Genomic DNA, 20,405 nt, shown 5'->3' on the forward strand with positions numbered 1-20,405 from the left:
ACTCCAGTTTAGGCCTAATCAGCGCGGAGTGGAAGAATGACTTCTTCTGTCTTGCTTATAACAAACTAATACATCCCAGAATGATGTTTGCTTTTTTTGCAACAGCGTTACACTGTTGACTCATATTTAGCTTGTGGTCCACTATGACCCCTAGATCCCTTTCCTCAGTACTCCTTCCTAGGCACTCATTTCCCATTCTGTATGTGTGCATCTGATTGTTCCTTCCTAAGTGGAGCACTTTGCATTTTTCCTTATTGAATTACATCCTATTTACCTCAGACCATTTCTCCAGTTTGTCCAGATCATTTTGAATTTTCATCCTATCCTCCAAAGCACTTGCAACCCCTCCCAGCTTGGTATCATCTGCAAACTTTTTAAGTTTAATCTCTATGCCATGATCTAAATTGCTTATGAAGACATTGAAAAGAACTGGACCCAGAACCGATCCCTGTGGCAGGGCTGGCCACAATTCGTGGGGCTTCTACTCACCGGGCGGCGCTCTGAGTCTTCGGCAGCACTTCGGCGTCGGGTCCTTCACTCGCTCCAAGTAATTCGGCCGCACTTCGGCGTTGGGTCCTTCACTCGCTCCGGCACTGAAGGACCCGCCACCGAAGACCCGGAGTGAGTGAAGGACCCGCCGCCAAAGTGCTGCCAAAGATCCAGTGCGCCACCAAATGAGTAAAAATGAAAAAGGCCACTGGGCGCGGGGCCCTCTTAGGCGGGGGGCCCAATTCGGGGGAATCGGCCTAACGCCGGCCCTTCCTGTGGAACCGCACTCCTTATGCCATTCCAGCATGACTGTGAACCACTGATAGCTACTCTCTGGGAATGGTTGTCCAACCAGTTATGCACCCATTTTATAGTAGCTCCATCTAGGTTGTATTTCCCCAGTTTCTTAATGAGAAGGTCACTCAAGACTGTATCAAAAGCCTTACTAAAGTCTAGATATGCCACATCTACCCCTTTCCCCCATGCACAAGGCTTGTTATCCTGTCAACGAAAGCTATCAGGTTGGTTTGCAATGATTTGTTCTTGACAAATCCATGCTGACTATTACTTATCACCTTATTATCTTCTACATGTTTGCAAATTGATTCCTTAATTATTTGCTCCATTATCTTACCTGGTACAGAAGTAAAGCCGACTGGTTCATAATTGCCTGGGTTGCCTTTATTTCCCTTTTTAGAGATAGGCACTATATGTGCTCTTTTCCAGTCTTCTGGAATCTCCCATCTCTTCCATGACTTTTCAAAGATAATAGATAATGGCTCAGATATCTCCTCAGCAGGGCCGTCCTTGGGCATATGCAGAATATGCGGCTGCGTAGGGCACCTGGAAATTTGGGGCACCACTGGGTCTTAGTGTCCCACCCACCTGGCTTTCCTGTCCCTGTTCTGACCCTTCCTGCAGGCTCCCACAGCTGGCTGCTGCAGCCTGGTGACTCTTACTCCGGAGGGGATCTAGTAACTTAAAAGTGAAAAAGCCTCCAGCCTGCCAGACCTATTAGCACAGCCATTCAAGTGGCAATGAAACCATTTAACAGGCATTTGCCAGCCCCTAAGTATACACGGTCAGTTTCTGAATTTACTGACAAAACAGTTGTGCATGACTGTAATATTTACCCAGAACATGTTATTCTACAGGACCTTCATTTAAATTTTGCTTTAAAAATATTTCATTGGTGAGTTGGTGAAGATTATAAAATCACATCTCTAACAAATCCTTGCATAGATTTTTAGATGCACAATCATCTGTAGCATTAAATGCTTGGATTGTCAGACATATAGGGTTTTTTAAATAAATCCTTCAGAAGACCACCCTTATCTAAAATAAACTTTTTAATTTTAATTACTATAGTAAAAAAACTTGCTTCCAAAGTCTTCCTGTCCATCCCTTTCTCCCTTCACATCCCCCATTCCCGCCCCCCATTGAAGAGAGCCCTTAAAGGAACAATACCCCTTTCCTTCCAGATAACAGGACAAAGAGTTTCCATTTCTTTACTTCTGACTATCTGATGGACTAGCTTTAAGAGAACCCTCCAGAAAAATCAGTACCTTAGTAAGATATAAAATCCTTTGTTATGCCTAAAATCTTTGGAAACATATTTTTTAAAGTTGGTGAAATTTCATAAACGTGTATTGTTATGGAAATCACACAGAGTAAATTAGTGTTCCCTTTTTCTAAAAGCAATGAACATTGTTATGAACACACTAAACCTCTGTGACTGATTAATTTAAAATAATGTCTTTGTTTCAATGAGTTAAATATTTAGTAATCTGGAAGGATTACTTTATGAAGGCTTAAGGGAGAGGGTACGGGGTCTCTGTGGGGAACTGTGACTCTGCCACCGTGAGGCGGGTCGGGCGTCTCGCTACCCTTTGCTGCCTTGTCTCTCCCCCCTCCCACCCCAGGCTGCGAGTCCGAGCTGCCATCGGGCATAGGGGCACCAGTTTAATAATACTGTGTAGGGCCCCATAAATCCTAAGGACGGCCCTGCTCCTCAGTTTGCCTCTTTCCCTTTCTCTCCCAGGAGCCCGCTCACAGGTGGTTCTGACCCAGTTGGGACGAGTGCGGAAGAGGCCTGGAGAGTACCATAAACTGCAACGTGCACCAGCGGGTTTGATCTTAGCAGCAACTGGCTGGCTTGGATCAGACGGGAGCCAGGGAAGGGGGCGGGGGAGACACAGTGAGAGGAATCCCGATAGGGAAAATACAAAAACCAAAGCTGCAGAATCTTCCTTCTGCCATGCGCCGCGTGCGGGCAGCACTTCCACAAACAATCCATCATGTGCCAGCAATGCCCCCTGCCATGTACATTGGCCAAACCGGACAGTCTCAACGCAAAAGAATAAATTGACACAAATCTGACATCAGGAATCATAACGTTCAAAAACCAGTAGGAGAACACTTCAACCTCTCTGGTCACTCAGCAACAGACTTAAAGGTGGCAATCTTGCAATAGAAAAGCTTCAAAAACAGACTCCAACGAGAAACTGCTGAACTTGAATAAATATGCACATTAGATACCATCAATTTAGTCTTAAATAGAGACTGGGAATGGCTGAGCCATTACACACATTGAATCTATTTCCCCATGTTAAGTATCCTCACACCTTGTTGTCAAACTCTCTGAAATGGGCCATCTTGATTATCACTACAAAAGGTTTTTTTTCTTCTGCTGATAATTGCTCATCTTAATTAATTAGCCTCTTAGAATTGGTAGGGCAACTCCCATCTCTTCATGTTCTCTGTATGTATGTATACATATATAGATAGATATAGATAGATATATACTCACTATATGTTCCAGTCTATGCATCCGAAGAAGTGGGCTGTAGCCCACAAAAGCTTATGCTCGAATAGATTTGTTAGTCTCTAAGGTGCCACAAGTACTCCTGTTCTTTTTGCGGATACAGACTAACACGGCTGCTACTCTGAATCCAGCACTAGGCACAGGAACGGGATCTGCAACCAGAGTGAAAACAAAATATCTGTCATGGGGTTTCAAATCTCTATATCCATCTATGATTGTGTGTTCTTAAAAACTGGGGCTTCTTGAATATTAAGCTGTCATGGGATAAGAGGGAAGGTCCTCTCATGGACTGGTAACTGGTTAAAAGATAGGAAACAAAGGGCAGGAATAAATGGTCAGTTTTCAGAGTGGAGAAAGGTAACTAGTGGTGTCCCCCAGGGGTCTGTACTGGGCCCAGTCCTATTCAACATATTCATAAATGATCTGGGAAAAGCGGTAAACAGTGAGATGGCAAAATTTGCAGATGATACAAAACTACTTAAGATAGTTAAGGCCCAGACAGACTGAGAAGAGATATAAAAGGATCTCTCAAAACTAAGTGAATGGGCAAGAAAATGGCAGACAAAATTAAATGATAAATGCAAAGTAGTGCACATTGGAAAACATAATCCCAACTATACATAGAAAATGATGGGGTCTAAATTGCCACTCAAGAAAGTGACTGCCCAAAGAAATTCGTTAGTGTTTAACCTGCCACAGGACTGCTCATTGTTTGCTTTTTGTTTTGTTTTTAAATAAGGAAGTGTTATTTACTCCTTCTCCTAACACAAGAACTAGGGGTCACCAAGTGAAAGTAATAGGCAGCAGGTTTCAAACAAACCAAGGGAAGTATTTCTGCACACAATGCACAGTCAACCTGTGAAGGCCAAGACTATAACAGGGTTCAAAAAAGAACCAGATAAGTTCATCAATGGCTATTAGCCAGGATGGGCAGGGATGGGGTCCCTAGCGTCTGTTTGCCACAAGCTGGGAATGGGTGACAGAGAATCTAGAACTTAATGTTCCTTGTTCTGTTCATTCCTTCTAGAGCACCTGGCATTGGCCATTGTCAGAAGACAGGCCACTGGGTTGGATGGACCTTTGGTCTGACACAATATGGCCGTTCTTATGTTCTTATGGTCATATTTGAATGTGGCCCTTATCAGACACCAAAGTAAAAACAAACACAACCTCCGGGACAGCTACAGATTCATAGAATTAAAGGCCGGAAAGGAGCAGTATGATACTCTAGTCTGATCACCTGCATAATACAGGCCATAAATCCTCAACCTGATTAATTGGGGTTCAGTTTAGCTCCCTCTTTACTTCAGCATGCTGGGATTCCGCTTCCTTCCACCACTGTCAGAGATACAGTCAAGCCGAAGGGCCGTGATCTCTCAGTTTGGCACTTGAACCCACCAAGTTTGTTTGTTTTGTTTTGTTTTGTTTGTTTGTTTGTTTGCTTTTCTGGTTAGTTGAATAATTTTTCAGCTAAAGCTGGCTTTTTCTGGCACAAGGAGCATTTTCCTAGGAGCAAAAAACTTGGATTAAAAGAATAAATAACCCCCAATATATTTATTTTCTGCTTTAAACGATAATAGGAAAAAGTGGGGTGAGTGAGAGAAGGGGGGGCACAGAATCCCCTTCTCCATTCCCCACCGGGGGAGCAATGAACAAACAGCACAGCCTTGGGGACAAGACTGAAGAGGGGCTTTGGGGGTTGGAAAACATTTTTTTTTCAACTCTGCATCTACATAAACGGCTCATTTGTACATGGAACTTGCAGGTGCCCTTTGACTCCGCCTCTCTTCTACAGTCTCCGGGTTCCACTTCAGCGCTGGGTCCGTCAGGCTCCTGGGAAGCGTCTGCAGTGGGTCTCCAGGGTGCAGTATACACGAAATTGTTCCCATTACACCGATTCAGCGAAAATGCGATTCATTGTCACCCGAGACAATCCCAGCAACCTCTGTATTTACAAAGGAGCAGCAGGAGAGCGGAAGACACCGCCCGGTATCACTGTGTGAGAGACTAGACCACAGTGACAAAGCCCATCACCAAAACCAACAGCGGGTTCACATCGTGTTTGGCTCTTAAAATGGCCAAATTTAAAAAAAGACAGGAACCAACCCCAACAGCCAACACTAAGGCACTGATTTGTGCTCAGTTTTATTTTACAGAATCCCCGTATGAATGGGAAGTGGAGTCGGAATGGGAATCGAAGTGTGAACACAAATATGAATATCCATCGTGAATAACAACCTCCCTTCAGTTCTGCCTGAAGCGTCGCCAGACATGGACCCCACTAACCGGACATTGCATGGCCCCTCTGCGCATGGGATGGGGCTCCAGAGCTGAGTCCCCCCAGTCCCCAATATCACCTCACAATAGCCAGGCCCTCAGTTCCTGGGTGAGGAAATACAGTCACTGCAGGGAGCTGGTCATTCCTCCCAGGGGTCCGAAAGTGTCAGGAGGACCCAGCGCCCTGTGCCCGGCGCTGCACAGACACACAGGACGGGACAGTCTGACTCTCACATCCGGAGCCCTGGGGCGAGTCAGTCAGATCACTGGCAGCAGGAGTGTGTGTCTCTTATAAAGCGGGGGCATGCAAATGAGGGAGACAGTTTCCTGTTTAAATCTGTGCCTCTCTCTGCCCAGGCTGCACCCGGAGACACAATCCGCAGCCCCTGGGTCTGTGCAGTGACCAGCCAGTCCCCTGAGAACTTTCCCCTCCAGCACCAGGGAAAATGGGATTTTTGCTCCTTGTAATTTTCGCTGTAGCAGCTTTGGAAGGTATTTTCCTCCTCTGAATAACTGGCAGAATTAGAAGAATATTGTGTTAGTGCTGTTTTTATACCGATATTAATGGCCTGTCTTTATTCCCAGGTGCCCGGTCCCAGGTGCTGGTGGAGTCCGGAGGGGATGTGAAAAAGCCCGGAGACTCTCTCCACCTCTCCTGCAAAGCCTCCGGGTTCACCTTCAGCAGCTACAGGATGCACTGGGTCCGACAGGCTACTGGGAAGGGACTAGAATGGGTCGCTGCTATAAGCTCCGGTGGGGACAGTACATATTACCCTGATTCAGTGAAAGGCCGATTCACCATCTCCAGGGATAATTCCAAGAGTGAGCTGTATCTGCAAATGACCGGCCTGAAGCCCGAGGACACCGCCCGCTATTACTGTGCTAGAGACACAGTGAGGGGAAGCCAGTCTGAGCTCAGACAAAAACCTCCCCTGCAGTAATTAGAGAAGCAGTTTGGTGTTGGGGGCGCCCAAGGCCTGTCAGTGAAAATGAGATCAGTTCTGGGAAAGGGACTAGCAACAACAAACCCTTTTATTGTTATTATCATTCCTCTTCTTTGCTTTTACACAAGGTGAAGGAATTTATACAAGTTCCCACAAAGGACAGAACATTCTTAGTTGGGTCCCTTCCTCTTTATTTCCTCTCCAGGGGACAAATTCTGAGCCCCCACACAACCTCCCCAGGATAGGTGAAAACACAAACTCTGGCAGCTATAAAGGGGACCGAATCCCTATTCGTCGATGCCAGAGAGCTGTGTGGGGTATGTTTAAGATGTTATACATGTATGCGACTCCCTGCCCTGTACATTGTCTCACTCCGATTAACCTCATCAATGATCTGGTCTCCAACCAGGCTGAGAGCCTAGTACCATGCATGGCGCAGTATGGATTCCACTATCCATCCTTACTGTGTGAGCATCACTCAATAATACCGTCTGTTTAACATTCCCTGGCCACATATCTGTTTCCCCATACACCCCCTCTATCTGTCATCTATCAACAGTCATCCTTCCTCTCTCTCTTGCTCTCTCTCTCTCTATCCCCGTACACCCCATCTCTCTATCTATCCCAATACACCTGCTCTATCTATCATCTATCAACAGTCATCCTTCCTCTCTCTCTCTCAATCCCCATACCCCCCCACCCCCCGCCATCTAGCTATCTATCCCCATCCACCCCCTCTATCTATCTATCTATCTATCTATCTATCTATCTATCTATCTATCTATCTATCTATCTATCTATCTATCTATCCCCGCTCACAGTGCTTGGCCAGAGGAACCTCTCTCTTATATGTAGGGGTCTCTATGCAAATCAAGAGCTAATCACCCGGTTTAAATCCTGCCAGTCTCTGGCCCCGCAGCTCCTCCCAGAAGAAGACGCGGGTTTTCCCACACTCTCACTTTCACTCCTCCCCTTGGAATTTCTTACACAAAACCCAGGAAGATGAGATTTTGGCTGAACTTAATTCTCACTCTGTCGGTTCTCCCAGGTAACTATTAATGTACAAAGTGTACTCCCCTCTGGGTTCCTGGTGTGCTAGAATCAGGGGTCTAAACAAATCTGTATTTGCAGCGGCCAGGCCTCAGGTCCAGCTGGTGGAGTCCGGAGGGGATGTGAAAAAGCCCGGAGACTCTCTCCGCCTCTCCTGCAAAGCCTCCGGGTTCCCCTTCAGCAGTTATCTCATGGATTGGATCCGTCTGGCCCCTGGGAGGGGGCTGGAGTGGCTGGCCAGAGCTGCTGCCCAGGGGAGCACCTACTACGCTGATTCCGTGCAAGGGCGATTCACCATCTCCAGAGACAACGCCAACAGCCTCGTGCATTTGCAAATCAGCAGCCTGAGAGTGGAGGACACTGCCCTGTATTACTGTGTCAGAGACACACAGCCAGGAACCTAGGACAAAAACCGAGCGCTGTCTTAGCCACGCTCTGGAGTTGGCTGGTTGGGGCGCTCAGGGTTTGCAAAGCTGGGGAAAGACTCAGACGACATTTAAACACCAGACCCGCCCCACTGGGGCACTGGCTGTGTCAATAAGCTAGGGAGTCCTGGGGTACGCGTCACATAAGGATCTGAGGCTCCTTATTATAACGCCTGCCTAGAGGTACCCGGCTCCCAATGGAAATTACAGCCGCGAATTAAGCACCCCGACTCTCAGCCCCACTCTGCCTGTCGTAGATTTTTTACCTCCCAGGAGAGTGCCCAGGCACTGGGCTAGAAGGTTTTCGGGGACTCATCTCCATAGAGCTGCAGTTGAAGTTCTTCTGCTTGTTACAGAATACAAAGAGTCTCTGTGACGAGAGAGCAAGGCAGAGTGTGAATGAGAATGACTGGATAGCCCGCTGTTCAGGGCACTCTTCTGGCATCAAGGGTGACCCGTCTTGAAGTCCCTGTCCTCTAATGATTATTTGGATGTTATTTTAATAGGTTTCAGGCAGCATAGTGTGGTTACTAGGACACTGGGCTGGCTGGGTCTCAGGGGACCTGGATTTTCTTCTAACAGCCAACAGACCTCGGACAAATCAGTTTCCTTCTCTCTGCCTCAGTTTACCCACCTTGGAAAAGGGGACACTAAAGCTCGCCGTCCTTTCCCAAATCTCCATTACAGAGCTGAGTATTTTTTCACCCAAGGGTGTAATCAATCCTGGGCTATATTTCACAGCATGGATAAGTTCAGTGCTTTAGATTAGTTTGAACATGCTTCTATTCTCTCAGGGTCTAATACCGTATCATGGCATCTCCCACAGCCCGGGACAAAGGACCTCGGCGAGAAATGAAATCCCAGGCCCCGTGACTGTATTTTAAGAGCGAGGATATGCAAATCGAGTAATTGCATTCCCTGCTTAAAGCCGGCGGTTCCCCTTTGGGTTGGGAACCTGCAGCTCCCGGTGTCTGCAGCGACCGGCCCTACCCTCTAGAGAACTTTTTCCAGCAAACACACATGATGTTTTGGCTGCATTGCCTTTTCATGATGACAGCTTTCCAAGGTGTGTATTGCTTCTGGGGGGAAATGGAGATACCCTTGTTATTAAATCATTTATGGGAATATTCCAATCAGAATTATGATCAGTCGTCATATTAACAGAAGCATCAATCATATTAGCAGCAGCACTGTTAGTAATATCCTTAGCATCAGCACCGTTATCCGGACTGTTAATGAGCTTTTCTATCGTCAGGGGCTGGGGCTCAGGCTCGGCTGGTGGAGTCCGGAGGAGACGTTAAGAAGCCGGGACAATCTCTGCGCCTCACCTGTAAAGGCTCCGGATTCGATTTCAGCCAGGTCGGGATGCACTGGTTCCGACAAGCTCCCGGGAAGGGACTGGAGTGGGTCTCTGTGATTTTCTTCGATGGGAGTAAGGAATATTACGCCGCTTCTGTCAAAGGGCGATTCACCACCTCCAGGGACAACTCCCAAAACCTGGCCTATTTAGACATGAGCAGTCTGAAGCCAGAGGACACCGCCCGGTATTACTGTGCAGCGTCACAGTGAGTGAAAACCAGTCTGAGCTGAGACAAAAACCCTTCCTCTGCAAGGGCATGTGGCTGGTGCTCTTGGTGGCGCTCAAGGTCTCCGAGTTACCATGAGCCCGGTGAGGACAAAGGAAAGTGAACAAAGAAATCAGGGGTTTAATGTCATGTTCTTTCTCACAGTGAATTGCCCAGCAGGCCAAATAAGTATCCAGATGTTTAATCACAGACATTAATAGGTTTTTAAACACTCCTTCCACCTCCCCCCGCTCCCCGCAACACTTTGTCCTTGCCCTCCCCTCCAAAAAAGGACAAATCCTGTGATGTTCTGGCTCAGTGTAGCATCTTCTCTCCTATGATCCTATAGACCTGGCGGCCTCCTTTGTGTAACCTTTGCAGTGATTGACAGCACTGCTGGGGGGACATTCCAACAGAGAGACCTGATTCTGTTAGGTCTTAGAATGAATTCAGGGTCAAATGCTCTGAGTGACTCCCATTTGTGCAAAAGGATGGGAATGGGAATATGAATCGGACTGGAAGAGGAATATCCATGTGAACAGAAATAGGACTCTGAGCATGAAAGAGAATAGGAACGTGAGAGTGATTGGAAGTGGGAATGGGAGAGTGTGGGTGAACAGGAAGGGGAATATAAAGAGGAATCGGAGTGTCAGTGGTAATGGGATAGAAATACGTGATTCAGCGTGAACGGTTATAGGGGTCTGAATGTAAGTGGGAACAGAAATATTGTATTATTAAGTAGCAGTAATAGTAGAATTTCTGAATATTACATCATACAAAATCTAAAAACATAAAAAGGGAGAACGCTTCTGCCTACACTTCATTGCTTATTAATAATGAACTAAGTAAATGATTATGATGATTAGTGGTGGTGGAGTTGGTGGTGGTTTTGATACTAGCCCCCACGGTCTCCAATCATAGACTAGGATCCCATTGTCCTAGGCACAGTACAAACACAGACCATCAGACCTCTCTCTACCCCACTGAGTTTACAATCCGAATATAAATGGGAAGTGGAGTGGGAATGGGAATAGGAGTGTGAACACAAATATGGATATAAATGGTGAATAATGATCTCCCTTCAGAGGTGCCTGACTCGTCCCTCTACTCTCCCCTAAGCTTCTCCCATCTGCACCCACAGGCGGGTCCCCAGACCTGTTCCAAAGCAGGAGCCAGGCTTGCTAAGGTCACCTTCCAAATGTCACCATGGGCCACGAGTTCGATGGGCCCCTGGTGCCGGGGACCAGGAATATTCCTGGCCCTGGCCCGGCTTCAGCAATGTCTGAGACCAGCTCTCTCCCTCCGCTCTGCCTTCTGCCCCCAGGTGCTCCCCCCCCCCCGCCCGCAAGTCCCCGGGTGATTTTAAATGGCCGGGGACCCCCACCCACCACCGGCAGCGCCACGGAGGTTAGCGGCTTCCTGCCTGCTCGCTCCAGGTGGGTGCCGGCCCCTCCCTACAGCCCCTGGGTGGGGTGGGTCTGAGTCTACCCACGGTGCTCCGGCCCCAAGCAGCCCTGCAGCCAATAGGAAGCTGCGGGGACAGTGCCTGGGGTACCAGCGCACCAAGGCCCCCACCCGCCCTGCCTAGGAGCCCCAGGTAAGTGCTGCACCCCCCCCCCCCAGAGCCTGCACCCCCGCCCCTTTCCCACACACCCCCTCCTGCCGCCAAACTTCCTCCCAGAGACTGCACCCCCCCCCCCCAAAATCACAGGTGCCAACTTCTGCTGGGGCTGGTGGGTGCTCGACCCCCCACTGCCCCTGACCCCCCCACTCCACCTCTGCCCTGCCCCCTCCCACCCCTGTCCCACCCCATTCCAACCCCTTCCCCAAAGTCCCTGCCTCAACTCCGCCCCCTCCCTGCCCCTATTCCAGCCCCTTCCCCAAATGCCTGTCCTGGCTCTGCCTCTTCCCCACCTCCTGCCCTGAGCCCCCTGCATTCCCGCTCCTCCCCCTCCCTCCCAGAGCTTGTTACACCGGGAAACAGCTGTTTTGCGGTGGCAAGGCTGGGAGGAGAAGTGGGGAGGCAGCAGGCTCAGGGGAGGAGGCGGAGGCAAGGTTAGGTGAGGTGGGGTGGAGAAGGGAACTTGGCTGCCAGGGGGTGCAGAGCACCCACCAATTTCCCCCCCTGGGTGCTCCAGCCCCATCGAACTCATGGAGTTGGCGCCTGTGCCCCAAATCCCTCCCAGAGCCTGTATCCTTCCCCCTTCCCACACACATCCCCTCTTGTCCCCAAACTCCCTCCCAGATCCTGCACCCCAGACCTCCTCCCCACACCCAAACTCCCCCCCAGAGCCTTAGGCAGGTGGGGGCAGAGTTTGGGGGAAGGGTGTCTTTAATTTCAGCATACATGTAAGTTTTCTGTCATTTCGAAAAATAAAATGGTATTTTATGGTATAGTATTGTTTTTATTTTGAATTACATATGGGGGGCACCATAATCTTTTCAGTGCTCAGGGCCTCTAAAGGTGATAATCCAGCCCTGCCTGGCAGTGTCTCCCTTCCTGCGAAGATCCCGCTGGTGCTGTGGTCCATAGATCCCTCGCTTGGTCAGTGAACCCCAATCCGGAGTGAGTCCTGCTCGGAGTCGTTCTCCTCTCGGAGACCTGGCACGTTGCCTCTCCTGGGGCAACTAGCAATCAAGAGAGAGGTCAGACTCACAGGACAGCCCCTGGCAGTGTAAAGAAGACAAGCGCGTGGTGGGACTGATCCAGTGCAGTGCCCCTCAGGGTCAATTGGATTTATCCTGCTGCCCAATGGGGTTTACATCACAACCCACGGCTGGAGCGAATTCCTCATGGGGCCAAATCCTCCGCTAGTGTAAAGTCACTGCAACTGCTTCCACTAGACTCGAGTTATTCTGGATTTAAACCAGGGAGGCTCTGGCCCTTTCAGCAAACTGGGACGTTTATCGCATTAATGCAGCGGAAGGTGATTAGTTCATTGTAACCGATGTGGGGCCCCTCACCGTGGCGTCTCCGCCCTTCACAAGCGGTTATTGCCTTTATTCCCACAACGCCGCCGGGAGCCCGGGAACTATCCCAGCCCCTGGTTCAGAGAGGGGAGACTGAGGCACAGAGAGATGGAGGCTGGGATATGCAAATGGGCCATTCAGAGTCCAGGGGGGTGCTGTGGGGCTGAGATCACCCAGCGCCTGAATAAACCCCACTCTGCTGAGCCTGGGAATGTGGCAATGCTGGGACTTTCCAAAGAGACTTGGGGATTCTTGTCACCCAACTGACATCAGTAAATCAAAGCCCCGAGTCTCAGCTGGTAACAATGGATGGAGCTGAGACATCACAACCCACAAGATGTAACCATGGAGATAAAAGACCCCGCCCTTCATCCCTTGATGACATCACTCAACATAGCACTGGCCGTCAGGTCAATGGGGATAGTCACGTGACCCAGGGTTCTAAGCTGGGGGTCACTGGAATCGCTCAGCGAGAGGCTGATGCAGAGTGAAAAAAGACCCCTTCTGTGACAATCCCATCCTAAATTAGGGAACACCTGAATTTAAATGTCAGGATTTCCCTTGCTGTAAGCAAGCGAGCCTTTATTTCCTCTTGCACCCGGAGAGTCTCACGTGCACTGCCCCCGTTCTCCTGCCAAATCCAACACTCTGATCCCAAGGCCATGAAGAACAAGGGGTGTCCTGCACTGCACCACCCAAAACACGCTCTGTCAGGCCATACGATGGTGTTTAGGGAGGGGGGATCACTTCATTTCTCCCCGGGGTAAAAGTGTCAGCAGGATCCGGCCGCCCAGGCGCTGCACAGCACATAGGAAGGGACCGTCTAGACCGGTAGTTAATCACTCAAATGACTAAGGGTAACAGTGTGTGTCTCTTATAAGAAGGGAAATATGCAAATTAGGAAGACATTTTCCTGTTTAAATCTGTGCCTCTCCCTGCCCAGGCTGCAGCCAGAGACACAATTCGCAGCCCCTGGGTCTGTGCAGTGACCAGCCAGTCCCCTGAGAACTTTCCCCTCCAGCCCCTGGGTCTGTGCAGTGACCAGCCAGTTCCCTGAGAACTTTCCCCTCCAGCACCAGGGAAAATTTTTTGCTCCTTGTAATTTTCGCTGTATGCGGCTTTGGAAGGTATTTCCTTCCTCTGAATAACTGACAGAATTAGAAGAATATTTTCTTATCTCTGCTTGTAAATCGATATTTTCACCCTCTTTTTATTCCCAGGTGTCCGGGTCCCAGGTGCTGGTTGAGTCTGGAGGGATGTGAAAAAGCCCGGAGACTCTCCGCCTCTCCTGCAAAGCCTCTGGGTTCACCTTCAGCAGCTACTACATGAGCTGGGTCCGACAGGCTCCTGGCAAGGGTCTGGAGTGGGTGGCTGAGATTAGCACGGCTGGCTCGAGCCAGTGGTATTCCCCGGCTGTTCAAGGGCGATTCACCATCTCCAGGGACAATCCCAACAACCTGCTGTATCTGCAAATGACCGGCCTGAAAGCCCGAGGACACCGCCCGCTATTACTGTGCTAGACACACAATGACACTAACACTGTCGATGCTAATACAAAAACCAGAGCTGCGGAATTTCCCGCGCCTGCCGTATGGGGGCAGCAATGACACAAGCAAAACTCTCCTGCCTTGGGCGCAAGTGGGGGGAGGGGGGTGTCAGGACTGAAAACTCTGACATCGCGGATTAACTCTTTAATGCCCTGACTACATCCCCCACCCCAGTGCAGATCAGAGCGCTGCTCGCCTCACGCAAACGGCTCTTCCCGTTGGAGTTAACGGGGGATCTCTGGGAGCGAAGCAACGAGCAATTGGCCCCTTCTCCATATGGCTAAACCTGCCAGGGAACATTCCCCTCTGGGCACCGCCCAGTTCAGAGGAGCCGGTCACTGCTGGGGATGGGATTCAGTCCCAACTCTCTCCCAGCGTCAGTGGGTTGTCCCAGCCCCATGGGACCCCGTGAGCCGGCCCCTCCCCCTCACAGCTCCGCTGCTCGTGGGCCGGAGCTGCAGAGCTGAGATTCTCCCATCTTGTGAATATTTATATTTATTTGTTTCCTGTATAACAAATCAAACAAACAAAAGAACCAGGTCTCCCTACAGCTCCGCTCACTGACAGCCGCAGACACCGCCCCCTATTACTGCACCAGAGACACAGTGACGCAGAGCAGAGCAGGCCCGGACCAAAAGGGGAAATGGGCTTTTCAGCAGTGCAGAGATACCGGGTACTGTGGCATTGTAACACCATGTGAGTCTCCCTTCCCTTTACCCAGGTGTATTGCTGACAAAGCAGGGAGTAGCTCCCCGGCTCCATGTCTACAGTTACACTAGCAAATCTATGCCCATGACAATGGACCACCTAAGAGAACCCTGAGACTTTCTGTTCCCCTCTCACCTAGACAAAGACACCCCCTCTCTGACCCCTCTTTTATACACCGATAGAAACGACTTAGGTATTGCCCCTCTAACATTGTTAGTTACCACCCTTTACCCTGTAGACGTTGGTTCCATGGAAACATCTCTATCCATCCCCCTGTCATACTGACCTGATCTTTAAGAGGGGTCAGTGTGTTCTTGTATCCACCTCAGGACCTGTGTTTACACCAGAACCTTGTATGGGGCGTTCTAGAACTACCCTTATGGAATGTGCTGACATGAATACTTAGTGCCTAGGAATGCGCCTGTTTTTTGCAGCGCCAGCCCTGTTCTCGACCAGACCATGTATTGGATCGTTAGCCTGCAAGCAGGCATCTGCTTTGTAACAGAGCCTGACTTTTGCTCATAGTTCGACTCTTGCTAACTTTGCTTTATATTCTCAGGGCCTGACTTTCGTTCCGGCCTTAGGCTGTACACCAAGCCCTTATACCGGGTCTTATCTCGCAGGTGCTGTCTTTATTCTACACCCTGTTTCACAGATGGGGGAAACTGAGGTATAGGGAGGAGAAGGGACTTGCCCACTGTCACCCAGAACGCAACTGGCAAAGGCAGTAACATCACCAAGGTAATCTGTCCCAGTCCAGTGCTCCATCCTACAGCCCAGACTGCTTCGCATCTGTAGCATGGTCGTCTTCATCATCATCATCAAAAAGAACAGGAGTTCTTGTGGCACCTTAGAGACTAACAAATTTATTAGAGCATAAGCTTTCCGAAGAAGTGGGCATGTAGTCCACGAAAGCTTATGCTCTAATAAATTTGTTAGTCTCTAAGGTGCCACAAGTACTCCTGTTCTTCCTTTTGCGGATACAGACTAACACGGCTGCTACTCTGAAACCTGTCATAAAGAAATATGTTAGTTTTTCCTTCTGCTCCATGAATAAAATGATGCTTCTGCTCTCTAAACCAGCGTCCATGAAACTCAGAGTGTTATGCAAATTGTGTCACTAACGGAAGGAAATTAATAAAATAAAAAGGTTCATGGATATTAGAAAAAAACATCTGGTGCAGCAAAGTCAGGACTGAAGGTGGGCAAATAATTGAGTTTTTGGTTCAGTGCTTGTACCAAAAATAATAAAAAGTTTAATTTTGCATTGAGTGGAAATAACAGCTTTTCTCACCAAAATGAAAACATTTAATTTTGGGTTGAATACAACGATTTGTTTGACCTGATAGAAAACATTTCAGTTCAGTTTCACTTTTTACCTTTTAAAAATAGTTACATCTACCTAGCACCATTCTGAAACAAAAAGTCAAAATGTTTTGTTTCAAAAATGCCAAAAAATGTTTCCCCCCCGTTATTTTGGCTGAAACTATTTGCTGAATTTGACCCATATTCATGAGTAAATTTGCTTGACTCAAAACTGTGTATTTTGGAGAATAAACTAGCTACAAAACCGAAAGCCCAACCCTCACCCCGCTCTAGGCAGGTGTGAAGTGCCTTAGCACAAAGGAGCTGGAGAAGCTTGCCAAGAGCCAAAGAGTTTCAGAAGCACGTTGGGGATTTAGGAGTGCAAATCCCATCGACTCCGAATAGAAACTGTGCTTCTAAATCCAAGCAGCATTTTTTTTTAAATCCCACCCTCTTCCTGGTTCTAGTCAGGGCTTTTCTGCCCAGACAAATGAGGCCCTCTACTCCCGAAAGAGTTTTCAGTCCAGGAAGACTGAGTAAGAAATCCAGAATGAGAATGCCATTATTTATCATGTCTATTATGGTCCTACCGAGAGATCGGTGCCTGATGGTGCTGGGCACTGAACATACCCAGTGAGTAACTGAGATCCGGGTCCCATTGTGTTGGGAGCTGCACAGACAGTCAGAGACAGCCCCTGCCCTGAAGAGCTTATAGTCTAAGTAGAAAAGGGAGGTTGAATTGGCTAACAACACAAACCAAAGTGGGCAGAGTTTTGGTGCACATCTGTTATTAGATCTGTGCTTAGTACATTCCACCGAAGAGCTAAGCAGCATGAAAACCAGTCTCAAACTCAGCTCACTCTGGGCTGGAGTTCATTTCCTGCTTAGCACAGACTAGTCCCCTGATCCTGCAGCTCTCGGAGACACAACCACAGCCCCGCGGGTCCGTGCACTTACCAGCCAACCCTCTGGGACCTCTCTCCAGAATCAGAAAGATGAAACACTGGCTCAGCTTCGCATCCATTCTATTCGCTTTCAAAGGTAATTTAATTGCTAAAGACGTTGGCGGTTCTTTTATTTATGAATCTTAATGTCTGTTTTTTCTATCCAGGAGTCCAGTCAAACTATGAATTTGTGGCATCCGGTGGAGAAATTAAAATGCTCGTGGACTCTCTCCAGATCTACTGCAAAACCTCTGGATTCAACTTTGGTGGCACCTGGTTGTCCTGGGTCAGACACGCACCTGGGAAGGGACTGCAGTGGGTTGCCACAATTAGCAAAGACGGGGATGCAATATATTACTCTGAGTCTGTGAAAGGGCGATTCACCATCTCCAGAGACAATGACTGGAACATGTTGTATTTGCATATGACTGAGCTGAGACGCGAAGACGCTGCTGAGTATTACTGCACGTGGGACACGGTGTGCAGAAGGGAGTGGGAGCTCAGACAAGAACCGTGACTTGTGGTTGGGGGAGCAGGTTTCTGCTGAGGAAGCCAAAGGCCTGAATGCTAGAAAACCCTGATAGAAACAGGTGGAGTCTATCCACTCTGGGTTAACCATAGTACAGGGTTACCTGCTTCCATCCACTTTCTTTCTCTGGAACTGAATACCAAGAAACTTTTCCTTTCCCCCTGGCACCAGCTCTTTCCTGTCCCCTTGAGGTACCCCAGTTCCCCCACACCCCTACCCCACAACCCCAAGGAACACCAAAGTCCAAGCATCTCACCAGGGTTTGTTAGGACTCCCACCAAAGGCGCTTATCTGTGCTTTATGATGGGGCAAAAGGAGATCTTGCAAGGTGTGTGTGTGGGTGGGAGTGTCTCCATTTTCCAACATGGGCTGGGTGTGTGATCAAAGAGAATATAAATTGTTTTATGTTTTTCTTGAACAGGGCACAAGGATTGGATGTTTCTGACATGCTGGCTGTGCCCTGTGCATTCATGCATCCGTCTATCTATCTAGGTTGTATGCAGTGTTAGTGGAGCCCTGTCTGTCCCCAGATATTAGGGAGACAAGGTCGGTGAGGCAACATCTTTTATTGGACCAACTTCTGTTGGTGAGCAAAACAAGTTTTTGAGCTAACAGACCTGAGGACGAGCTCGGTGTAGCTTGAAAGTTTGTCTTTCTCACCAACAGAAATTGGTCTATTAAAAGATACGACCTCACCTACCTTGTTTATCTATCTATCTGGTGGTATTAGAATATAAATAATATATACTAGTACTTGTGTTTTGTGCTGTTAATAAAAACCATATAGGACCAGACTGCAATATCCTTACTCAGGTTGAATAGTTCCATTGTAGGAATGTGGCTACTTTGGGGATAAAGTATTACCAACTGTAAAAAGATCACCGTGTTACCCATAGGAAGAGACAGTCCTTGTCCCAAGCAGCTTACATCTTGAACAGACCAAAAAAAAAAAAAAGAAAAGAAAAGAAAAAGGGAATGGGACCAGGATTCAGAGTAGTCAGCCCATGGGAAAATGAGCCCAGATGCTGTTAATTCCATGAATATTATTATTTTTCCCCCCTCAGTCAAGCCCCACAAGTCATGGAATATAAAATGCAGGGGATTCTGGGCTGGAGTTCATCTCACTTTTATAAAACAAAACATATGCAAAATACAGAACTGAATTTCTTGTTTAAAGCCCACGATTTGCCTGACTCTACAGCTCTTGGAGAGAAAATCAAGACCAGGAGTGGTCACTAGGTGGGCTGCAAGCCAAATGCGGACTGCCAGATACTTCTGAATGACTTGAAATCTTTTTATTTACTTATTAATTATTATTTTCTCTGGAGTCTGGACCTTGACCAAGAAATCTGGACCCTGACAAAAAAATAATTGATTACCCTGATCTAGACAACCTGCATCCCCTGTGTGTGCAATTAACAGCAAATTCCCAAGAGAACTCTCCTCAGAATCAGAGAGATGATATTATGGGTCAGTATTGCAGACATGGGAGATGCCCAAGTATTATTATAGAAGTCTCCATGTCTCTTTTTTTCTATCCAGGTCCGGGGGCTGGGCGACACCTTGGCCCGGGAAACTGGACAAAGGGAGAGGTGGAGGGAAGGAGGGGGAGAGAGCCTGCTGGAGGGGTTTTTGGTTTCAGTTTTGTGCTGGGTGGTGGAACGCAGGGAACCCCAAGGCTGGGGGTCTAAGCTCCCTGCCTCCCAGAAGGACTTGACTGAGGGGTCCTGGTTGTACCTACAAGCTCTGTTTTAGACTGCATTCCTATTGTCCAATAAACCTTCCATTTTACTGGCTGGCTGAGAGTCACGGTGAATCCCAGGAAGAGGGATGCAGGACCCTGACTCCCCCACACTTTGTGACACCAGTCAAAATTAGAATTTGTGGCATCTGGTGGAGAAGTTAAAATGCTCAGGGACTCTCTCCAGATCTCCTACAAAACCTCCGGATTCAGTTTTGGTGATTATAGGATGACCTGGTACGGAAACACGCCTGGAAAGGCACTGGAATGGGGTATCAACCATTAGCTATTGGGCCAGAGATACAAAACATTACCCTGCTTCAGTGAAAGGCCGATTCACCATCTCCAGGGACAATCCCAACAACTTGTTGTACTTGCATATGACTAACCTTAGACCCGAGGATGCTGCTGAGTATTACTGTGGTTGGACACAGTGTGCAGAAGGCACTTGGAGCTCTAGTTCCTTGGCCACATGTATCATGTCCTTTTTCTGGTGGCTCGGCCACAAAAGGAGGACAAGAGCTCACTACTGCTACCATCTGAGGGAGTTGCTGGGTTGAGATCAGCTGTAGAAGGAGGCAATAGCCCAAGGATCTGGGACTTCAAGCCCCTAGAGTGACCTCTTACCTTTATAGACTCCCCCCCCCCCCCATCATACACAGCTGTTTTAAAGTTCAGCGTGATAGTAAAGAGACCCCTTTTCGACCCTTCACCACACAAGAGAAAGCCTGCAGCATTTGTCATTAACTATTTATTTCTCCTCTCCTGGCTCCCAAACTGCTTCTCCTCCCTACTGCCGCCAGCCACCTTCGAGTTCTCCCTCTTCTCTCCCCGGCTCTGCTCACTTGAGTGCAGCAGCTCAGCGGATGGTCCAGCTTTACTCCTTCACTTCCCTTCTTCTTCCCTTCTTTGGGGGGCTGCATTCGCCATTGAGCAGGCTGCTGGAAATCCCTGAGTGCTCGGCCTAGGCCAGGGGTCTCCAACACGCGGCCTGCGGGGCTATTTCTCTAGGTGAGCGGCTCCAGGGCAGAGCTCAATGCCGTCCTGCACCCTAACCCCCTGCCATGAGCCCCCTGCCTGCACCCCA

Source organism: Chrysemys picta, chromosome 13, assembly GCF_011386835.1.
Source record: "Chrysemys picta bellii isolate R12L10 chromosome 13, ASM1138683v2, whole genome shotgun sequence".
Lineage (NCBI taxonomy): Eukaryota > Metazoa > Chordata > Testudines > Emydidae > Chrysemys > Chrysemys picta.